Source organism: Bufo bufo, chromosome 10 (genome assembly GCF_905171765.1).
Source record: "Bufo bufo chromosome 10, aBufBuf1.1, whole genome shotgun sequence".
Lineage (NCBI taxonomy): Eukaryota > Metazoa > Chordata > Amphibia > Anura > Bufonidae > Bufo > Bufo bufo.
This window is the reverse complement of record NC_053398.1, coordinates 46,053,407-46,075,687: the sequence shown is the minus strand read 5'-3', so window position 1 is coordinate 46,075,687 and position 22,281 is coordinate 46,053,407. Positions and strand designations below refer to the sequence as shown.

General features: G+C 41.5%; 1 long non-coding RNA gene across 1 annotated transcript; it reads left to right on the top strand.

The window, feature by feature from the left end:
• The first annotated feature begins 1,343 nt into the window (after window positions 1-1,343).
• LOC120981236 lies at window positions 1,344-20,929 on the top strand. Its single transcript, XR_005774653.1, has 3 exons — window positions 1,344-1,354; window positions 1,677-1,825; window positions 20,799-20,929. It is a non-coding gene; the product is annotated as an uncharacterized LOC120981236 (long non-coding RNA).
• The last annotated feature ends 1,352 nt before the right edge of the window (window positions 20,930-22,281 follow it).

The window sequence follows — 22,281 nt, the reverse complement described above, 5'->3', positions numbered from 1 at the left end:
TGGGACTTTTGAAATCCAGCACACACAATTCTTCTTTCCCCTGGCATCTGCAGTTGAAGGACAATCAATTGGATCCATACACAGCAGAGTAGGTCAATTCTGCCAAAAGCAGCATGTTCATGTCCACCTTTGGATGAGAACTGGCTGGGTCAAATCTTAAGCCAAAACTGAATTATAAGCTTTAACTGATGACTGCACAACAACTGTGTAGTCAAACGATGATGTTAAGATGTATGCATTGCAGTAATAATTTCTGTGTATCGCCATTCTAGCAATGCCTAAACTGCACGTTGGATGACATAGAGTTTTTTTTGGAAAAGCTACAAAACATAGGAAAGAAAGGCAAAAAGAACAAAAAGAAAGGAACAGGAGGTAATCCACCTTTAATATACATTCTGTAAAGACTTGGTGGCTACTGTTGAATGTTTTACACTATATTAAATGTTATTCCACGTACAATATATAAGTAGACTCAAAAATATATTAAGATTCTTACGAAACAAACTTGCTGTTTCATCCAATAATCAACTTTCTTCTTCTACATCACAGAGTTACAATCTAGACCACCTAATGAGCTAGAGTTCATAGAGTGTTATCAGAAATTCAAGCTGGCCTTCAACCTGTTGGTAAGAACCACTTTCAGCAATGTAGTCAATTCTTTGACATGACTTAATTTGCCTCATTCCTATACATACCTTACACATAGAGAAGTCCAAAATTGTCCCAAGAAGCTTCATGTTGTGCTAAATCATTTGCTTCATAACATGTTTTAGTTTAAAAAGTTTACTTCTGCCTCAATCCAGATACAAGCACCTCAAAAGGTTTTTGGCGGTGGAAGAACCTTACTGCAAAAAATATGTCTTAAGAATATTTTCCAAAGATGTTTCATCAAGTTTAAAGGAGATTTCTTGGCCAATAGAAAATAAAATATCAGAATGGCATAAAAAAAATCAAAAATCAAAGAAGACATACTAATCTAATCTCACTTTCGTGCTCACGTTCTGACGTTCTACTGGTCTGTATCTGATCGATCAGCCAATGACTAGCTAAGGTGGGTCCTTTCCTCTGTTTTGAGAGGAACCAGGAACTGGAGACCAGAGAGAATTAAAACAGGAGCGGTGGGAAATCAGTGAAGAGAGTATCTCTTTTGTTTCTTTATGCCATTCTGAAGCCTAAAAAAAAAAAATATTGGCTGGGCAACCCTTCTAATGGGGTGCCCCATGTTGCACAAGCTGTTACAATTGTAAGTTAGATAAGCAGTTTTTTTTATCCTTTTCAGGCCAAGTTAAGAAAACATATCCAGAAACCTAGTTCAGCTGAACTGGTCCATTTTCTTTTTGCACCACTGGAATTGGTAATTACTTTCAGAACTGATCTATAAAAGTTGACACCAGGATGTTCATAGCTTTTTATACCGTCCATCCGTGGTTTTACATTTTTCTGAGATTTAAATCTAGGGATGAATTATATGTGCATTATATACCTAGGTATTCATGCAATCAAATGAAATCTGATATCTGAAGTCAAAAGCCAACTAAACTACAAAGCTGAAAGCTATAGACTGTATGCATAGATCTTATCACAGGGATAAAAAAGCCAGCACTACTTATATAAAGAAACTTTAAGATGTGAAGTTTGCTAACACACTACAATCTGCTTGATGTTCCTTCTTTTAGATAATTCAGTGCTCTGGAGGACCAGAGTTAGGAAGATCTATCACCTGTCCTCTCTTGTCCAAGGATGCCACTGACTTCCTGAGGGGTCATCTAACTCCAAAGGAAATGCAAATCTGGCACAGTTTGGGAGAGAGATGGACAAAATCAAGGTAAGTGGAATAGATTCTCATTTTAATATTTTAAAAACTATCTACACCTTCGGGGGTCATTTATTTAATACTGCATTTTACTCATTTGGGGCTAAAAATATAATTTTTTCAGTTGGTCTTTTTAAAAAATATTGAGCCCTTCTCAAAGGGTTAACTGGTTGTCTAGCTGTGTGAATGGTACTTTTTATTTTCACTTTGTGCCAGTCATCTAATAAACATTATCTCTTTTTTTATTTTTTTATTTATTTTTTATTAATAAGAATATCAATATATAAAATACAACCATATGCATAATTTAAACCCTTAATCAACCTAACCCATCCCAAACCCTGGCCTTCCCTCCCTTGTTTTTTGGTGTATCTCTACAAAAAAAAAAAACTAAAGTTATTGGGGCAAGGAAGGGGGGGGGGGGGGCTGCGGTTGGAGAAATCCAGCAGATCCTTCTCAAACAGGACTTTGTTTTTGTTATCAGGCTCAGTTCCTCCAGCCAAGCCATATCTTCCTCCATTTTTCTTCACTATTCCTTTGTTTATATAAAATGTATTCATATCTTTTAACTTTGTTAACCATATTCACCCATGCATTTAGCCTTGGAGAGTTTAGTGAGAACCAGATCCTTGTAACTAATAATCTGGCCAGGAACATTATTCTAATAAGGAGTGTCCTTGTATCCTTAGTTCAGTTCACCATAGAGATATCACTTAATAGCCAGCACTGTGGAGTCAGGGGAATCACTACCTTCATTTTCTGACATATAACTTCATAAATGGAGCTCCAATACTTGCTGATTTCCAGACATGACCAAAACATGTGAAGAAAATCTGCCTCTGGTATATCACACCTTGTAAGTCAGAGCGAAAGAAGAAAAAAGAGAGTTAATCACCAGACCTTCTAAATGAGGGTCCGAGAAAAACTTTTGCAGGGCGCCAAAGGAGGGCAGAAATAGGAATGGAAATCTAATAGATATAGGTGGACCGGCTGCCACTGGTCACCAACTACCACTGGTGAACACAGGGTAGGTGGTTTTGGAAGAGAACTGGTTGTGCGTGTGAACGCTAAAAAAGACCAGGTAGATGGCGCCAAGGACCCTTAAATACGGATAAGGGATAAGAGTGGAACTCTTTAGGTACCCTAGGTGTTGACACACTTGTGAATAGGTGTGTGCCCAAAAGGTATATGGAACCACGTGTTAAAATAACGTGTTAAAATAAGTGATAACATATAAAAATGACCACGTATAAGTGTAAACAATGTGTATAAAAAATCATATGTATTGAAAATCATATGTATTAGAAATGACTCACTTCACCCAGGAGGGTAATGTGGGATAAAGATCAAGACACCCACACCACACCTCCTGCGCCTGGGTCGCCCGTAGAGATGTCAGATACGGATCCAAAACACACTCAGGAGTCTTATCCTTTTTCTTTCTCTTTATTCCAAAGCCAGGGTGGGAGGACTACACATGGGTCACACTTGACGTAGCATCCCTCTATAGTAATATTCTACACGATCTGGGAATACGCGCAATAAGACACTTCCTCGAACTAGACTCTGGAATGCCTCCCATTCAGAAGGAGTTCATTATAAAATCAATTCAATTCATCCTTGAGCACAATTACTTCACGTTCAACGAGACATTCTACCTACAAACTAGGGGTACCGCTATGGGGACAAAATTTGCACCCTCCTATGCAAATTTGTTTGTGGGCCTTTTTGAGGAAAAAATAGGATTCCAATCCCATAAGAATGTAATCTTCTATCGTCGCTATATTGACGACATCATCTTTATTTGGGGTGGAAAGAATGAAGATTTAATGTCATTTATGTCCCTGATAAATCAGAACGATTGGGGTCTTCAGTTTACTTGTGATGTTAACCCCAAAACTGCCATCTTCCTGGACCTACACATTGAGATTGTAGCGAATAAGATAACCACCAGCACCCACTTTAAAAAGGTAGATGCTAACAGCTATCTCGATTACTCCAGCTGTCATCACACCAAATGGATAAGGAACATACCCTTTGGCCAAATGAAAAGGATCCGGAGAAATTGCTCTGACGACAAGACCCTAAAAACACAACTAGGAGTCCTAAAAGAACGTTTTTTGGATAAGGGCTACCCTAAAAGTCTTATCAAGGCCTCATCTCAGAGAGTTCTAAAATTAGACCAGAAAGAGGCTTTGAAACAAGCCCCCCCCCCCAAAACCACTGATCCAAAGGGATATCAATATAATCTCATAACCAGATACAATAGAGACCATCATCATATCAGAAAGATACTCACCAAACATTGGGATATCCTGCTAAAAGATCCTATTCTCAAAAATACACTCCCCAAACAGCCATCCATAACTTTCAGAAGGGCACAAACGATCAAAAATATCATTGCCCCATCTTGCCCCAAATTGCGAGCACCCAATAAAACTATTGTTCCAACTAGAAAAGGTTCTTTCAGATGTGGAATAAAAAGATGCAAATGTTGTGCAATGATCACCCATGGCACCAGTGGAATTGAAGTAGGAGGCCTATCAGGAATGTGGACCCTCAAACAAGAACTCACCTGTGGGATGAAAAATATAATATACCTACTAAAGTGTCCTTGCGGTTTAAAATATGTGGGTAGGACCACCCAAACCCTACGAGAGAGAATGTGCGAACACCGTTCCAACATCAAACGCAAAGTTACTACACATAGCGTATCGCGGCATTTTTCTGAAAAACATGATGGCTCCCTGATAGGCCTTACAGTAACCCCTTTGGAGACCATCACGTCATCTTATCAACAATTATGCCGGAAGGAGATGTATTGGATATACACACTAAATACCCTATCTCCTTTCGGCCTAAACGAATGTTTAGAATATTCAAATTATTAAAGTAATAGTACAGAGAGGCCCGTAGCAGATATACATCCCCCAATGTGTTTTTCCATGCCCTCTGCACATATAATACTTATATGTAGTCCTCATTATTTCATCTCAATTTCAACTCAATTCTGATAAACGCTGGGTCCATAAAAAGTCTTTTACTCCTACTTCCCTACACATCACTGTGGTATAGCCATGATCCACGCGTCCTTGCTGTTGATCTCTATATATATATATATATAGGTCCACACTTTTTTCTCCTTACTATATTTAATTATATTTTTAGATGTGATATACGTATATACTCCGCTGTTATACATTTTATGTTTCATTACTGCGATGTATAGGTTTTTTATCTTGGTTTTATCATGTCCTACTACATATTAACTATATATTTACTCAGCTAGGGGTCCATGCAGGTAGGAACCCCTGCATTTATCTCCCATATCTGTGTTTGAACCTTAATGGGAATATTTATGTCCTTTTATGATATTTTTATATAAAAAACCATATGCCCACCTTCACCATTTTTATAATGGTTTTTGCTATTGACCACTATTAATATTATTGAGTTTCATACATTTTTTATATATATTTTTTTTAAATATTATTATACTATTAGATAGCTGTTCACTCTGAGCTAGTTCACTAGAGCCCCTACTAATATCTGCTGAAGATAAATAAATAATATATTTTTTATCATCCACCATCATCCAACACATAGGATTACAGGTTACCATCAGAGCATTAGACTGGGATACCGAGATCCAATCACGTGATCGGATCTCAATCACGTGATATCATGCATGTTCTTTCCTCCATTAAAGAGCTAGTCAATTGAACCCCCTTTGTGGGACCCCTTGGGACATACTCCTGTTGATCGCAATGAGGAAAAGTACAGTAGAAATAAGTTTTATCATCTTCACCTTTTCTCCGAGTGCACTTCCGGTTTAGGTGCGTTCCACGGTGGAACGCACCGGAAGTCCAGTAAGCACCCTGTGTTGGAGACTTCGGGCGCATGGTTTTTTACAATGCTTCCCTTAGTTTATAAACACTCTGCGCATCCTATTCAGTATACCGACGAGCATCGGTCATTTATATCCACTTGACTGAGGTATTAACCACCTCAGCCCCCAGTGCTTAAACACCCTGAAAGACCAGGCCACTTTTTACACTTCTGACCTACACTACTTTCACCGTTTATTGCTCGGTCATGCAACTTACCACCCAAATGAATTTTACCTCCTTTTCTTCTCACTAATAGAGCTTTCATTTGGTGGTATTTCATTGCTGCTGACATTTTTACTTTTTTTTGTTATTAATCGAAATTTAACGATTTGTTTGCAAAAAAATGACATTTTTCGCTTTCAGTTGTAAAATTTTGCAAAAAAAAACGACATCCATATAGAAATTTTGCTCTAAATTTATAGTTCTACATGTCTTTGATAAAAAAAAAATGTTTGGGTAAAAAAAAAATGGTTTGGGTAAAAGTTATAGCGTTTACAAACTATGGTACAAAAATGTGAATTTCCGCTTTTTGAAGCAGCTCTGACTTTCTGAGCACCTGTCATGTTTCCTGAGGTTCTACAATGCCCAGACAGTACAAACACCCCACAAATGACCCCATTTCTGAAAGTAGACACCCTAAGGTATTCGCTGATGGGCATAGTGAGTTCATAGAACTTTTTATTTTTTGTCACAAGTTAGCGGAAAATGATGATTTTTTTTTTTTTTTTTTTTCCTTACAAAGTCTCATATTCCACTAACTTGTGACAAAAAATAAAAAGTTCTATGAACTCACTATGCCCATCAGCGAATACCTTGGGGTCTCTTCTTTCCAAAATGGGGTCACTTGTGGGGTAGTTATACTGCCCTGGCATTCTAGGGGCCCAAATGTGTGGTAAGGAGTTTGAAATCAAATTCTGTAAAAAATGACCTGTGAAATCCGAAAGGTGCTCTTTGGAATATGGGCCCCTTTGCCCACCTAGGCTGCAAAAAAGTGTCACACATCTGGTATCTCCGTACTCAGGAGAAGGTGGGGAATGTGTTTTGGGGTGTCATTTTATATATACCCATGCTGGGTGAGAGAAATATCTTGACAAAAGACAACTTTTCCCATTTTTTTATACAAAGTTGTCATTTGACCAAGATATTTATCTCACCCAGCATGGGTATATGTAAAAAGACACCCCAAAACACATTCCTCAACTTCTCCTGAGTACGGGGATACCAGATGTGTGACACTTTTTTGCAGCCTAGGTTGGCAAAGGGGCCCACATTCCAAAGAGCACCTTTCGGATTTCACCAGCCATTTTTTACAGAATTTGATTTCAAACTCCTTACCACACATTTGGGCCCCTAGAATACCAGGGCAGTATAACTACCCCACAAGTGACCCCATTTTGGAAAGAAGACACCCCAAGGTATTCCGTGAGGGGCATGGCGAGTTCCTAGAATTTTTTATTTTTTGTCACAAGTTAGTGGAAAATGATGATTTTTTTTTTTTTTTTTTTTCATACAAAGTCTCATATTCCACAAACTTGTGACAAAAAATAAAAACTTCCATGAACTCACTATGCCCATCAGCGAATACCTTGGGGTCTCTTCTTTCCAAAATGGGGTCACTTGTGGGGTAGTTATACTGCCCTGGCATTCTAGGGGCCCAAATGTGTGGTAAGGAGTTTGAAATCAAATTCAGTAAAAAATGACCTGTGAAATCCGAAAGGTGCTCTTTGGAATATGGGCCCCTTTGCCCACCTAGGCTGCAAAAAAGTGTCACACATCTGGTATCTCTGTATTCAGGAGAAGTTGAGGAATGTGTTTTGGGGTGTCTTTTTACATATACCCATGCTGGGTGAGATAAATATCTTGGTCAAATGCCAACTTTGTATAAAAAAATGGGAAAAGTTGTCTTTTGCCAAGATATTTCTCTCACCCAGCATGGGTATATGTAAAATGACACCCCAAAACACATTCCCCAACTTCTCCCGATTACGGAGATACCAGATGTGTGACACTTTTTTGCAGCCTAGGTGGGCAAAGGGGCCCATATTCAAAAGAGCACCTTTCGGATTTCACAGGTCATTTTTTACAGAATTTGATTTCAAACTCCTTACCACACATTTGGGCCCCTAGAATGCCAGGGCAGTATAACTACCCCACAAGTGACCCCATTTTGTAAAGAAGAGACCCCAAGGTATTCGCTGATGGGCATAGTGAGTTCATGGAAGTTTTTATTTTTTGTCACAAGTTAGTGGAATATGAGACTTTGTATGAAAAAAAAAAAAAAAAAAAAAATAAGCATTTTCCACTAACTTGTGACAAAAAATAAAAACTTCCATGAACTCACTATGCCCATCAGCGAATACCTTGGGGTCTCTTCTTTCCAAAATGGGGTCACTTGTGGGGTAGTTATACTGCCCTGGCATTTTCCAGGGGCCCTAATGTGTGGTAAGTAGGTAAATGACCTGTGAAATCCTAAAGGTGCTCTTTGGAATATGGGCCCCTTTGCCCACCTAGGCTGCAAAAAAGTGTCACACATGTGGTATCGCCGTATTCAGGAGAAGTTGGGGAATGTGTTTTGGGGTGTCATTTTACATATACCCTTGCTGGGTGAGAGAAATATCTTGGCAAAAGACAACTTTTCCCATTTTTTTATACAAAGTTGGCATTTGACCAAGATATTTCTCTCACCCAGCATGGGTATATGTAAAATGACACCCCAAAACACATTCCCCAACTTCTCCTGAGTACGGCGATACCAGATGTGTGACACTTTTTTGCAGCCTAGATGCGCAAAGGTGCCCAAATTCCTTTTAGGAGGGCATTTTTAGACATTTGGATACCAGACTTCTTCTCACGCTTTGGGGCCCCTAGAATGCCAGGGCAGTATAAATACCCCACATGTGACCCCATTTTGGAAAGAAGACACCCCAAGGTATTCAATGAGGGGCATGGCGAGTTCATAGAAATTTTTTTTTTTGGCACAAGTTAGCGGAAATTGATATTTTTAATTTTTTTCTCACAAAGTCTCCCGTTCCGCTAACTTGGGACAAAAATTTCAATCTTTCATGGACTCAATATGCCCCTCACGGAATACCTGGGGGTGTCTTCTTTCCGAAATGGGGTCACATGTGGGGTATTTATACTGCCCTGGCATTCTAGGGGCCCTAAAGCGTGAGAAGAAGTCTGGAATATAAATGTCTAAAAAATTTTACGCATTTGGATTCCGTGAGGGGTATGGTGAGTTCATGTGAGATTTTATTTTTTGACACAAGTTAGTGGAATATGAGACTTTGTAAGAAAAAAAAAAAAAATTCCGCTAACTTGGGCCAAAAAAATATCTGAATGGAGCCTTACAGAGGGTGATCAATGACAGGGGGGTGATCAATGACAGGGGGGTGATCAATGACAGGGGGTGATCAATGACAGGGGGGTTGATCAATGACAGGGGGGTTGATCAATGACAGGGGGGTGATCAATGACAGGGGGGTGATCAGGGAGTCTATATGGGGTGATAACCACAGTCATTGATCACGCCCGTGTAAGGCTTCATTCAGACGTCCGGATGCGTTTTGCGGATCCGATCCATCTATCAGTGCATCCGTAAAAATCATGCGGACATCTGAATGGAGCTTTACAGGGGGGTAATCAATGACAGGGGGGTAATCAATGACAGGGGGGTGATCAGGGAGTCTATATGGGGTGATCACCACAGTCATTGATCATGCCCCTGTAAGGCTTCATTCAGACGTCCGGATGCGTTTTGCGGATCCGATCCATCTATCAGTGCATCCGTAAAAATCATGCGGACGTCTGAATGGAGCTTTACAGGGGGGTAATCAATGACAGGGGGGTGATCAGGGAGTCTATATGGGGTGATCACCCCAGTCATTGATCACGCCCCTGTAAGGCTTCATTCAGACGTCCGGATGCGTTTTGCGGATCCGATCCATCTATCAGTGCATCCGTAAAAATCATGCGGACGTCTGAATGGAGCTTTACAGGGGGGTAATCAATGACAGGGGGGTAATCAATGACAGGGGGGTGATCAGGGAGTCTATATGGGGTGATCACCACAGTCATTGATCATGCCCCTGTAAGGCTTCATTCAGACGTCCGGATGCGTTTTGCGGATCCGATCCATCTATCAGTGCATCCGTAAAAATCATGCGGACGTCTGAATGGAGCTTTACAGGGGGGTAATCAATGACAGGGGGGTGATCAGGGAGTCTATATGGGGTGATCACCACAGTCATTGATCACGCCCCTGTAAGGCTTCATTCAGACGTCCGGATGCGTTTTGCGGATCCGATCCATCTATCAGTGCATCCGTAAAAATCATGCGGACGTCTGAATGGAGCTTTACAGGGTGGTAATCAATGACAGGGGGGTAATCAATGACAGGGGGGTGATCAGGGAGTCTATATGGGGTGATCACCACAGTCATTGATCATGCCCCTGTAAGGCTTCATTCAGACGTCCGGATGCGTTTTGCGGATCCGATCCATCTATCAGTGGATCCGTAAAAATCATGCGGACGTCTGAATGGAGCTTTACAGGGGGGTAATCAATGACAGGGGGGTAATCAATGACAGGGGGGTGATCAGGGAGTCTATATGGGGTGATCACCACAGTCATTGATCACGCCCCTGTAAGGCTTCATTCAGACGTCCGGATGCGTTTTGCGGATCCGATCCATCTATCAGTGCATCCGTAAAAATCATGCGGACATCTGAATGGAGCTTTACAGGGGTGTGATCAATGACAGGTGGGTAATCAATGACAGGGGGGTGATCAGGGAGTCTATATGTGGTGATCAGGGGTGATCAGGGGCTAATAAGGGGTTAATAAGTGACGGGGGGGGGTGTAGTGTAGTGTAGTGGTGCTTGGTGCTACTTTACTGAGCTACCTGTGTCCTCTGGTGGTCGATCCAAACAAAGGGGACCACCAGAGGACCAGGTAGCAGGTATATTAGACGCTGTTATCAAAACAGCGTCTAATATACCTGTTAGGGGTTAAAAAAAACACATCTCCAGCCTGCCAGCGAACGATCGCCGCTGGCAGGCTGGAGATCAACTCTCTTACCTTCCGTTCCTGTGAGCGCGCGCGCCTGTGTGCGCGCGTTCACAGGAAGTCTCGCGTCTCGCGAGATGACGCGTATATGCGTGACTGTGCGCAGCGCTGCCACCTCCGGAACGCGATCCTGCGTTAGGCGGTCCGGAGGTGGTTAAACATGCAGCATCTTTTCAGGTTTCACTTCCGGCTCGTTTGCGTTCCACTGTGGAACGCACCGGAAGCTCCACCTTGCGTTCCATGGGGAACGTAAATGAATACAAACATAAGAGCACAGTAAACGGTATTACACAAAAATAAGGGACACCTTATTACAGTCTCATATATATATTCTGGTTGTTGTTACTTTCTGATTATAATAACTCTGACCTGATGCATATTTCTTTACTGCATCACCTCTGAGTGTCAGTTCCGGTGCGTTCCACCCTGGAGCGCATACTGATACCGGAAGTGACATCATTGTAAGTGCATATTTGGCGTTTTTTTCTGCTATTTAAAGATAATCATTGTATATGTTGATTGTACCTGCTCCTGATGAAAGGGACCCATACAGAGGCCCCGAAACGCGTTGAGCCGTCCACTTCCCCCACCCTGGCTTTGGAATAAAGAGAAAGAAAAAGGATAAGACTCCTGAGTGTGTTTTGGATCCGTATCTGACATCTCTACGGGCGACCCAGGCGCAGGAGGTGTGGTGTGGGTGTCTTGATCTTTATCCCACATTACCCTCCTGGGTGAAGTGAGTCATTTCTAATACATATGATTTTCAATACATATGATTTTTTATACACATTGTTTACACTTATACGTGGTCATTTTTATATGTTATCACTTATTTTAACACGTTATTTTAACACGTGGTTCCATATACCTTTTGGGCACACACCTATTCACAAGTGTGTCAACACCTAGGGTACCTAAAGAGTTCCACTCTTATCCCTTATCCGTATCTAAGGGTCCTTGGCGCCATCTACCTGGTCTTTTTTAGCGTTCACACGCACAACCATATCACACCTTGGACAGTTAGCCGTTTCCCTTAAACCACATTTTTTTTTAACCATATCTGGGTTATATATATTCTATGTATAATATTAAACTGGACCACTACGTGATTAAAATTGTGAGATACCCATCTTAAATTCCCACATATATTTTCCCAATCCATTGTGACAGTATTAGAACAGAGATTTTCCCACGCCTTCTGGCAGGGGGAAATTCCCCTTCCAAACAGTGTCTTTTGTAAAGTTTTGTAAAGTTGGGAGATCCTCAAAGATTGATGCTGGTTTCCCATCATAACCTCAAACAAATAGTGTGCAAGTATCAATTAACAACCATGTTTTATCCCTAACCCTAGCCAATGCTGACCGCAATTGAGATATCTAAACCAACTAAGACTACTTTCACACTTGCGTTCGGTGCGGATCCGTCTGGTATCTGCACAGACGTATCCGCACCTATAATGCCAACGCTTGCATCCATTCAGAACGGATCCGTCTGCATAAACAGCTTTTTCAGATCTGAGTTTTCACATCGCGAAAACTCAGATCCGACAGTATATTCTAACACAGAGACGTTCCCATGGTGATGGGGAAGCTTCAAGTTAGAATATACTAAGAACTGTGTACATAACGGCCCCCTGCTGCTTGGCAGCACCCGATCTCTTACAGGGGGCTGTGATCCGCACAATTAACCCCTCAGGTGCCGCACCTGAGGGGTTAATTATGCGTATCATAGCCCCCTGTAAGAGATCAGGTGCTGCCAGGCAGCAGGGGGCCCCCCCTCCTTCCCTCCCCAGTTTTAAATTCATTGGTGGCCAGTGCGCATTGCTTATAGCACAGACCTGTCACTTACCAGTAGGAGGAGCGCCCGGCCGGCCACAGACAGCGCAGGTAAGTATAATGCTTCTAAAATTGCTAAATAACCATGGCAGCCAGGACTGCAGTAGTGTCTTGGCTGCCATGGTAACCGATCGGAGCCCCAGCGATTAAACTGGGACTCCGATCGGAACTTTCCGCTGCCACCAATGATGGGGGGGGTGTGTGATTTTAATTAGGGGGGGAGAGGGGAGGCCGCACTGGCCACCAATGAATTTAATACTGGGGACGGAGGGAGGGGGGCTGCACTGGCCACCAATGAATTTAATACTGGGGAGGGAGGGGGGCCACACTGGCCACCAATGCATTTAATACTGGGGAGGGAGGGGGGGCCGCACTGGCCACCAATGAATTTAATACTGGGGAGGGAGGGGGGGGCCACACTGGCCACCAATGAATTTTATACTGGGGAGGGAGGGGGGGCCGCACTGGCCACCAATGAATTTAAAACTGGGGAGGGAGGGGGGTCTGGCCCCTGCTGCCTGGCAGCACCTGATCTCTTACAGGGGGCTATGATACGCACAATTAACCCCTCAGGTTCAGCTCCTGAGGGGTTAATTGTGCGTATCACAGCCCCCTGTAAGCGATCAGGTGCTGCCGTTATGTCCACATGTCCAGGCAGCAGGGGGCCGTTATGTCCACAGTTCTTAGTATATTCTAACTTGAAGCGTCCCCATCACTATGGGAACACCTCTGTGTTAGAATATACTGTCGGATCTGAGTTTTCACGATCTAACTCAAATCCGATGGTATATTCTAACATAGATCCGATCTATGTTAGAAAACTCTGATCCGATGGTATATTAATAGGGACTCCTGACTTTACATTGAAAGTCAATGGGGGACGGATCCATTTGCAATTGCACAATATTGTGTCAACGTCAAACGGATCCTTCCCCATTGACTTGCATTGTAAGTCAGGACGGATCCGTTTGGCTCCGCACGGCCAGGCGGACACCAAAACGCTGCAAGCTGCGTTTTGGTGTCCGCCTCCAGAGCGGAATGGAGGCGGAACGGAGCCAAACTGATGCATTCTGAACGGATCCTTATCCATTCAGAATGCATTGGGGATGAACGAATCAGTTCGGGGCCGCTTGTGAGAGCCCTCAAAAGGATCTCACAAGCGGAACCCCAAACGCAAGTGTGAAAGTATCCTTAAACTAACCAAATTCAACCTTTGAGTCAACAAAGGTAATGGAAGAATCTCTCCTTTTTCCACCACCTGTGCAACATAAAAAATATATATTTTTTCCAAAACTCATCCCTCGATAATTCTAAAAGTTTATTTAAATAAACATTATGCCAAAGAGGAATGTAAATTATTGAATCCTTAATACCCACCCATATTTTAACAGTGGTCCAGGATTTAACAAAAAGTTGCCTAGTAATTCTATATTCTTGCTCCCCACTGGTTAGTTGTCCGGATTCTATCAAAGTAAATATGTTATCATAAAAGGAACCATTTAGCAGAAATTTACGTAAGGGACTTTTTCCCCACTCATTCCATAACCATAGTTGATTAGAAATAAAGTAACCCTTGAAATATGGAAGATTTAACCCTCCCAACTCCAAGGGTTTATAAATATATTCCAGTTTTATCCTTACTCTTTTCCTTCCCACAGTAGATAGTTGATAACTCTCTCAATTAATTTGAAGAATTTATCTTCAATCCACATCGGTGAATTTCTTATAACATAGAGGAGTTGAGGTAATATTACCATTTTGACTAAGGCAATTCTATCAGCTCTAAATATGGGAAGCCAATTCCATGTTGCAATCTTCGATCTTACTTTAGTAATCACAGGGTTCAAATTGAGCTGTATATAGTCTTCAACTTTAGGGAAGAAGGTCAGACCTAAATATTCAAATGTATCTGAGATCTTGAAGATAGTCAGGGATTCCTCGCTAACTAGATCGAATCTATCCAATAGCATCAATTTATGTCAAAACCAGAGACCGCCCCAAACATATTAACTGTTTGAATAATTCCTGGCAGTGTTATATTAGTGTTGTCTATAAAAAATAGTACTGTACATCATCTGCATATAGGGAGATACGATCCTCTTCCCCTGCTACTCCAAACCCTTTAATCCCAAGATCTTGTCTTACACTAATCACTAGAGGCTCAATGTATATATCAAATAATAAGGGGGAGAGTGGACAACCCTGGCGGGTACCTCTCGACACAGCAAATGTCGGAGTTAAGCACCCATTAATATTCAGTTACGCTACCGGGATTCATATAGAAGCCTAATCATACTTATAAACTTCTCCCCAAATCCCATCCTTCGCATGACTCTCCACAAGAATTCCCACTCCACTCTATCAAAGGCCTTGGCTGTGGCAGGTGCAGCACTATGAAGTGCCTTTTGCGCTGTGGCATTAGAAGAATTTCGATATCTCTGACTTTTAGTCTAACCAGACTGTCTATTACTCTGTAATTCCTCTAGTGCCGTTCTATGGAAGCAGTAGGTTTAAAGAGCACACCAAATGCTTGAAATAACTTTATTAACTTCAACTTTTCTTCATATATAACACTGCCGCCTCCGCATCAGATAGTCCATGTACAAAACACGTGTTGAAAAGATATCACAAAATGGCGGTATGCATAAGATGGTGGTTCAAGTGTTCAATCTTGTCATTCAACATAAAATGGTGGATATATTTCTCTCTTCAGTATCTGTACTGTCACTTTAGGTTATTTAAGCACTTTATGATCTCTCTGAGAGGTATATCTGAGATTCAACAGTTATACTGGCTAAACTTGGTTTGTAGTTTGCAGTATGCAGTAACTTTTTAGAGATTGGTTGAGTAAGATCTGGTATGGTTGCAATTTGTATGGATTGTTAAGTAGTTCACAGTTTGCAACTGTAGCTTGAAATTTGATTGGATTGCTATTTGTAGTTTGCAATTGTCTCAATTTGGTGCTTGCAATTTGGTGGAACTGTAAGTAAAAACATATAACCAGTTCAGTATACATCTCTAATCACACTATTAACAATAGGAACACATCATAACTGTATTAAATACCTATTCTTACCTCTTTGCTTCCATAAAACTGAACTCTGGCTGGATCTGTGTGTCTTCAGCTCCTTTTTCTGGTGAATAATGATTCTAGCAGCTAGGGGAATTCCCAGAAAGGCTGTGTGTGAAGCTAGCTGTGATTGTTGAAAACTCTTGCTGTGTGAGAAGCTGGCTGTGATTGGTCTAGACTTCTGCCCAGCAACAGATGAACACTAGGCTTTCTGTTGTTCCTGCTATGTAACTGAGCTTACCTTACATTACAAAATGAATCTTAAAGGCATATTATCTTTTTCTGCTTCTGTGAACACAAAATATAACAGTTATATGACAAAACATGATGTCTCAGTAAATACCTCTGCTTTTGTCTTTAACACATAAACATAGGAACTGTATTAAGGTTATTGGCAGGTCTAGCTGTATACACATATAAGCTATACTAGCAACCTAGGACAGGTCTTAGCTGGCCAGCTACATTGGCTGCTTCCAATGACAGGAGTGAGCGGGAGCCCGCGCCCAGCGACTGCATGTTGGTAAATAATCTATGTAGATTATAATGGGTGCCCTTATTTGGCCTAAACCCATTCTGATCTGGATGAATAATCATTGAGATTACCTCAGAGAGCCTTATAGCGAGAAGTTTTGACAGGAGCTTTACATCGGTGTTCAATAACGATATCGGTCTATAGGACCCCATATCTACCAGATCTTTTCCTTTTTTGGGAATTAATACAATCACCGCCTCTGTCATAGACTCCGGAATTTTAGTGTCTTGTAGGGATTCAAAAAAAAACAACTCAGCAAGTATGGCAAAATGACTTCCCCATATTTCCTATAGACCTCATATGGAAAGCCATCTAAACCAGGAGCGGAGTTTCCTGAACACGCCCTAAGGGCCTCTTCTAGCTCCTGGAGTGATATACTGTATCTCCATCAAGGGATTCCCTCTGTTTTTTGTAATAGTTGGTAGAGAAATGGAGTCCAAACAGGAGTCCATCCTCTCACCAGGAATTGACTTATCTGACTGGTAGATCCCTGATAGATGTTTCAAAAATGCTAGGCTTATTTGATCTTGATTCTCAATAAGTATTCCTTGTGCTGTCTGAATCTTCAAAATATTTTTTTTGGGTCCTGGTTAGAAATCAGATTTGCTAAAAATTTACCTGGGTGCCCTGATTCCGAGAAATATTTTTGGCCCCTAAAAAAAAAGTTTCTGCTGGGCCCTATTCAGTAAGAAATCTGAATAGGCCTGAGTTGCCTTTTACACAGAATTTCTATTTTGTTCAGTTTCATTTCGGGTAAATTTATTAGCAAAAATAAAACAACTCATATAGGCCTTATATGCATCCCGAATCGACTGAACCTTAGCTGAATTATTATTAAGAGCTCAAAACTGAACCATCTCTTTTTTTATCAGATCATGATTCTCTAAAACCTCTAGCCAATATGGATTCAGTCTGAAAGGTGGTCTTATAGTATCCTTATCAAAACTCATACGTAACTCTAATGATAGAGGTACGTGATCCGAAAGGGCCTTAGCTTCATATTTGATTTGCTTGACATAATCTATATATTTTTCATTTATTAATGCTCAATCAATCCTGGACATATATTTCCCTCCTTTACTCATACAAGAAAAAACTCTTTCCCTTTCCAAGAACTTCCCAAAGATCTACAAATCCAGCCTCCTTACAAAATCGAGCCATGGGTGATCCCTGAAGGGGTACGTTTGTCTAGGGGTTTCCCTCCGTAACCATCCTATCAACCTTGGGGTTCATGGCACAATTGAAGTCACCACTTACCAGTGTAGGACACTCTGGCCATTTCTCCATAAAAGTCAATAGAGTCTTAAGTACAGGAAAAGAAAAAGGAGGAGGAATATAAATGAAGGCCAAAATACACATAAAGTTCGGCTGTATTGGGAGTGGGTCCTATCCTGGATCAAAGATACCTGGCAAATAGTTCTGCCATGTGAACCTCGGGTGCTATTATTTCATGACTTCCCAGAAAATGTTAGGATTCCAGGGCTGGTGGATGGAGTGTTGCTTGTGGCTCTGAGATGCTTGCTTCGTAACTGGCTAGTCCCACATACACCTTCTGAGGGGGAATTTCTATGTCAAATGAGGCACTATCTGCTGATGGATCAGCTAGAAGCAGAAGCACATAAAAATCAGAAGTCGACTCGATTTTTAGACAAATGGAATGCTTTCATATCTAGACATTTATCTACAGAGGATGTCAATTCTCTTATGAAAAACTTTCAACATACAGAGTGGTACTTGTTAAAAGATTTAAAGGGGTCACTGGGGAAACTGAAAGTGGAGTAGATGCATAAAATGGCTGCAACATAAAATATAAAATATAGGAGTGTCAGTTGTATCCAGATGGGAGGGGGTTATGGGAAAGGGAGGGATTGATGTTAAGGGATTACTGTCTTTATATTTTCATATGCCTGTAAAATGGATATTATTACAACATATCCATACTGTTGAATAATGAGTTTATCAATGTTATCCATATGCTTCTGGATATATACAACTGAAATATTTGAATAAAATGTTGAATAAAAAATAAAAAAATATATACATAAAGGAAGATAAATCTCCCCTGCTTGTCGATGAAGGATGCCTCACAGACAAAGCCAATCCCTTTATGAAAAAAGACTGACACACCTCTAGAATAGCTGGTGAAAGTTGAATGGAATGCCTGCGAAACCCATCTTCCACCAACCCGATGGGGGACTTACCTAGTGAAATGGGTCTCTAGTAAACAGACCACCGCTGGTAGGTGTCTCTTAACCAGATCAAATACAGCCTGTCTTTTAAATTCATCCCAGTGTCCACTTACATTCCAGATTAATACTCTTACCGCCATCTATTAATTACAATAGAATTCCTTACTCCCCATTCCCGCTCCCCCATTCGCCCAGAGATACATCGCAACCCACCCCCCAAAATCTCCCCCCTCCCATCCCCATCACAAATGATCTGCAGCTATTTAGCAACAGACCTCTTTACTTAGACTAACGACCCCCCCGCCCACTCCACCCTGCACCTTCATAACTTAAAGCCTTATTAAATATTATTACAGTCCAGCAATTCAGTAGCAAGTTCTGGAGACTCAAAAAAATGTACTCTGTCATTGAATACTATTTGAAGTTTGGCCGGGTACAAATGTGAATACTTAATGTCTTTATGCTGTAGATGTTTCTTAACTGCCACAAAACTCTGCCTCTTTTCTTGAATTTCCCTGGAGAAATCTGGGAAAAAGTACAATTTGTTCCCCTCATACAGAATAGGAGAGGATTCCCTGGCCATTTTCAGGATCATATCTCTGTCTCTTGAGACAAGAACTTTTGCTAAGAGCATCCTAGGTGGTCTTCCAGGCGTTGATAGTCCTCCTGGAACTCGATGAGCCCTCTCTATCATAAACAATGGGGAAAAATGTTCCTTTCCAAACTTATTAAGAATCAGCGTCTGAATCATGTCCTCTGCATCCTTTTTCTCTGCCCCCTCCGGTAGCCCCAATATTCTTACATCACATCTCCTGGATCTCTCTTCCAGATCCACCACTTTCTTTCGTAGCATGTTTTGGTTTGTATTCAGAGTGGGAACTTGAGTCTTTAGCTCTTATACTTCAGTTTCCAGCGAAGCCACAGATTTCTCTATGTCAGTCACTCTTTCTCGTATTTTTTTCAAATCATTCCTTATTAGGGATACATCTTTTTGAACAGAGCCAAGCTGCATTGCAATTTCTTTTATTATTTTTCCATTATTTTTAACTGCAGACAGTATTTCATCCATTGGAAAAATTTCAGTTTTGGTATTAATCGAGTCCTCCATGGTGTCTATAACCCCTCCATCCACCATCTCCTCCATTCTGGAATCGAGAGCATTTTTTTTTATAATTAGCCTCCACTTGCCCTTTTACTCCTACTCTCGTATTTATATTTGGTGATTTCAAGAACTGGTCTATTTTTGCTGAGTCACCGGTTTTCTGCCCCATCTTTAAAGACAGAGAGTCGGTTGATCTCCGAACTTGCTTAGGTGCCATTTTTTTTATTTATTATTCTTTCAGGAGTCTTCCAGAGTTGTAAAGTTCCTTTCCTTGAAAAGAATCACGGAGCAAGTCAGCTACAATTCATCTACAAGTCAGCTACAATCAGCTGCAATTGTTTCAAGCGAACGCCAAAACAACTAAACAGGGGGTCCCACCTGGGGAAGCAGGACACAAAGGCAGCGATGGAGCCACAAACAAACGGAGGAGACTTAAAGTCACTGAGGGAGGGAGGGGAAAACAAACATCATCCCAGCGTAGCTAAACAAACAGACAATAAAGGTATCGCAAAGTTCACTGCCCCAGATGACAGTTAAAACAGGGGGGGGGGGGGGCAGAAAGAGACCACATGGAGGGAGCAGACTGGGCACCACAGGAGCAGACATCGGCATGACAAACGTAGTTCAAGCAAATAGCTCACATCTCACCCTCCAGGAACTCCGATAACAGCTAGCAGAGCCGCAGGGCAGGAGGCAGGAAGCAAATGATGCTGCACCTTATGCACTTATGCGGGAAAGAGCCGGAGAGATCCACAGCAGCAGATTCAGGCAGTTCAGGCAAGTTCAGCCAGCCGGAAACACATCGCTGGCTCCCCGCTAATCCAGAGCAGATCCCGGCAAGAGGCTAGAGGTAGGCACGAAGTCTCAGGTCGGGAGGAGGAGGGGCGTGAAGCGTCGTTAAACCTTATCTCTAAATTACTTAAGCCACATTCTTATCAGTAAAATAAGAGTGTATATAAGGTCAGAGATCAGAGATAAGAAGCCTGTCAGGTGAGCTGCCTGACAGAATAGAGTGAAAATTCAGATCCTGCTACTACAGATACTCAAGGCTGCATGAAGACAGTGGTTCAAAAAAACAATTGAAATTTTTTTTTTAGCTCAAAAAGTCAAAATCAATACAATGCAATAATAAATAAATTGCTCCCAAAGGTATACATAGCATTTAAGTATATCGGTATGGAACATGTAATTTGTCACAATTTGTGACAGCTATGTTATTCAACTTTATTGGTACAGTCTTCAGTAGTTTTTTTTTGACAATTAAAGCAACTAATTAATTTAGCCTTTTTACATTTTTCAGGGAAGAGTGGCCAAAGGAACCTTTAATCCCACAGTACATACCAAGATTTAATAATGGATGGATACCTCCAATAGACATCTTCCAGGGAGCACCTTGGGAGCAAGATATGAGACACCCACCAGAGCCTATTAAACCCCTTTTCGCAGAAGAGGTAGGTTAATCACTTAAAGGGGTTGATTGAGTTATTAAAAAACAAGCCTAAAACCTGGGATAGTGCTTAAAAATGTAAAGAAGCTACTGTATGCTCACTGGTTTAAACCCCCTCTGCTTCCGGCACCATTGCTCTGGCCCACCCAACCAGGCTTTGTTTACTTTTCTGCAGCAATGACTTGCTCGTATACCTCATGTCACTGCTGCAACCCCAATCACTGGGTGGTCACATACCGTATACCGCCCAGGCCACTGATTGGCTATGGCAAAGACGTAGGTTATGTGGGCATGTGTAACGCCCCAGAGTGGCATTACCACTTCTTCACCCCGCTACTGTCTCTAATAGGCTGATATAATGTCATCTTGTGTTTTTATTTCAGATCTAATACACTGTGCATTCCTATTTCTAATGTTTGCAATCGTTATGTTCACATGTAATATGCCTGGTTCATCAGCAGGTGGCAGCAAACACGGCAGAGCAGTAGTTAGATAGAATGGAGCTTTCCATTTCATTTTAACGACCCTCTGTGGAGAAGTGGGCGAGTCCCACTTCCTGCAGGAAGGGTGGGGACAAATTGTAGTTAGTTCCAGCTTACCCCCTGCCAAGGAAAGGTGTGCTTGGCATGTCTCTGCTGGACGTTCCCAAGACGGGCAAGCCGGAGCACCCTAGGCTCTGCGGGTCATAGAGGCCAAAGCTTGAAGTCTCAGTGACCAGGAGGAAAGTCCCCTGGCCTAATCTAGAGAGAAAGTGCAGCATATAGAAGAAGCTAAGTTATACAGCCAGCCTGTCAGTACAGCAGAGCCAGATTGAAACAGATGTAGCAGAGACGAGTTTGTCTGCCAGAGTTTAATGCTAAAGCCTGCTGGGACCAAGACAAAGCCTGAAACTGTTTGGAGAAACGTTTACCAAAGTAAAGCTGCTATTCAACTACATACAAGGTCTGGACTCAAATTCATTTCTTTTAAATTCCTCAATTATTTCCCCTGTGTACTAGTATGATGCATGTACACAGATACTTTAGATGACATACTGTATGTACATACCGTATACTCATGTATTTGATATCGTACAAGTGTAGTCATCATTGATACAGCACAGCAATGTGTGCATCTAAAAACTTCCCCATGGGCTGGCTGAATATCTATGTAGCACATATGTTTTCTCTATATGTTCTGGTGACTGTTGACATATCTACTGCATTCTGTTCTTACTGTAGCATAGTATCATGGGATAAGCCTAGATCTATGTAGATCTTTTGATCTATTGCTACAAACCTACAAAGACAGATAAATACAATGATAGAGATACATACTCCCTTGGTGGAGCGTACCT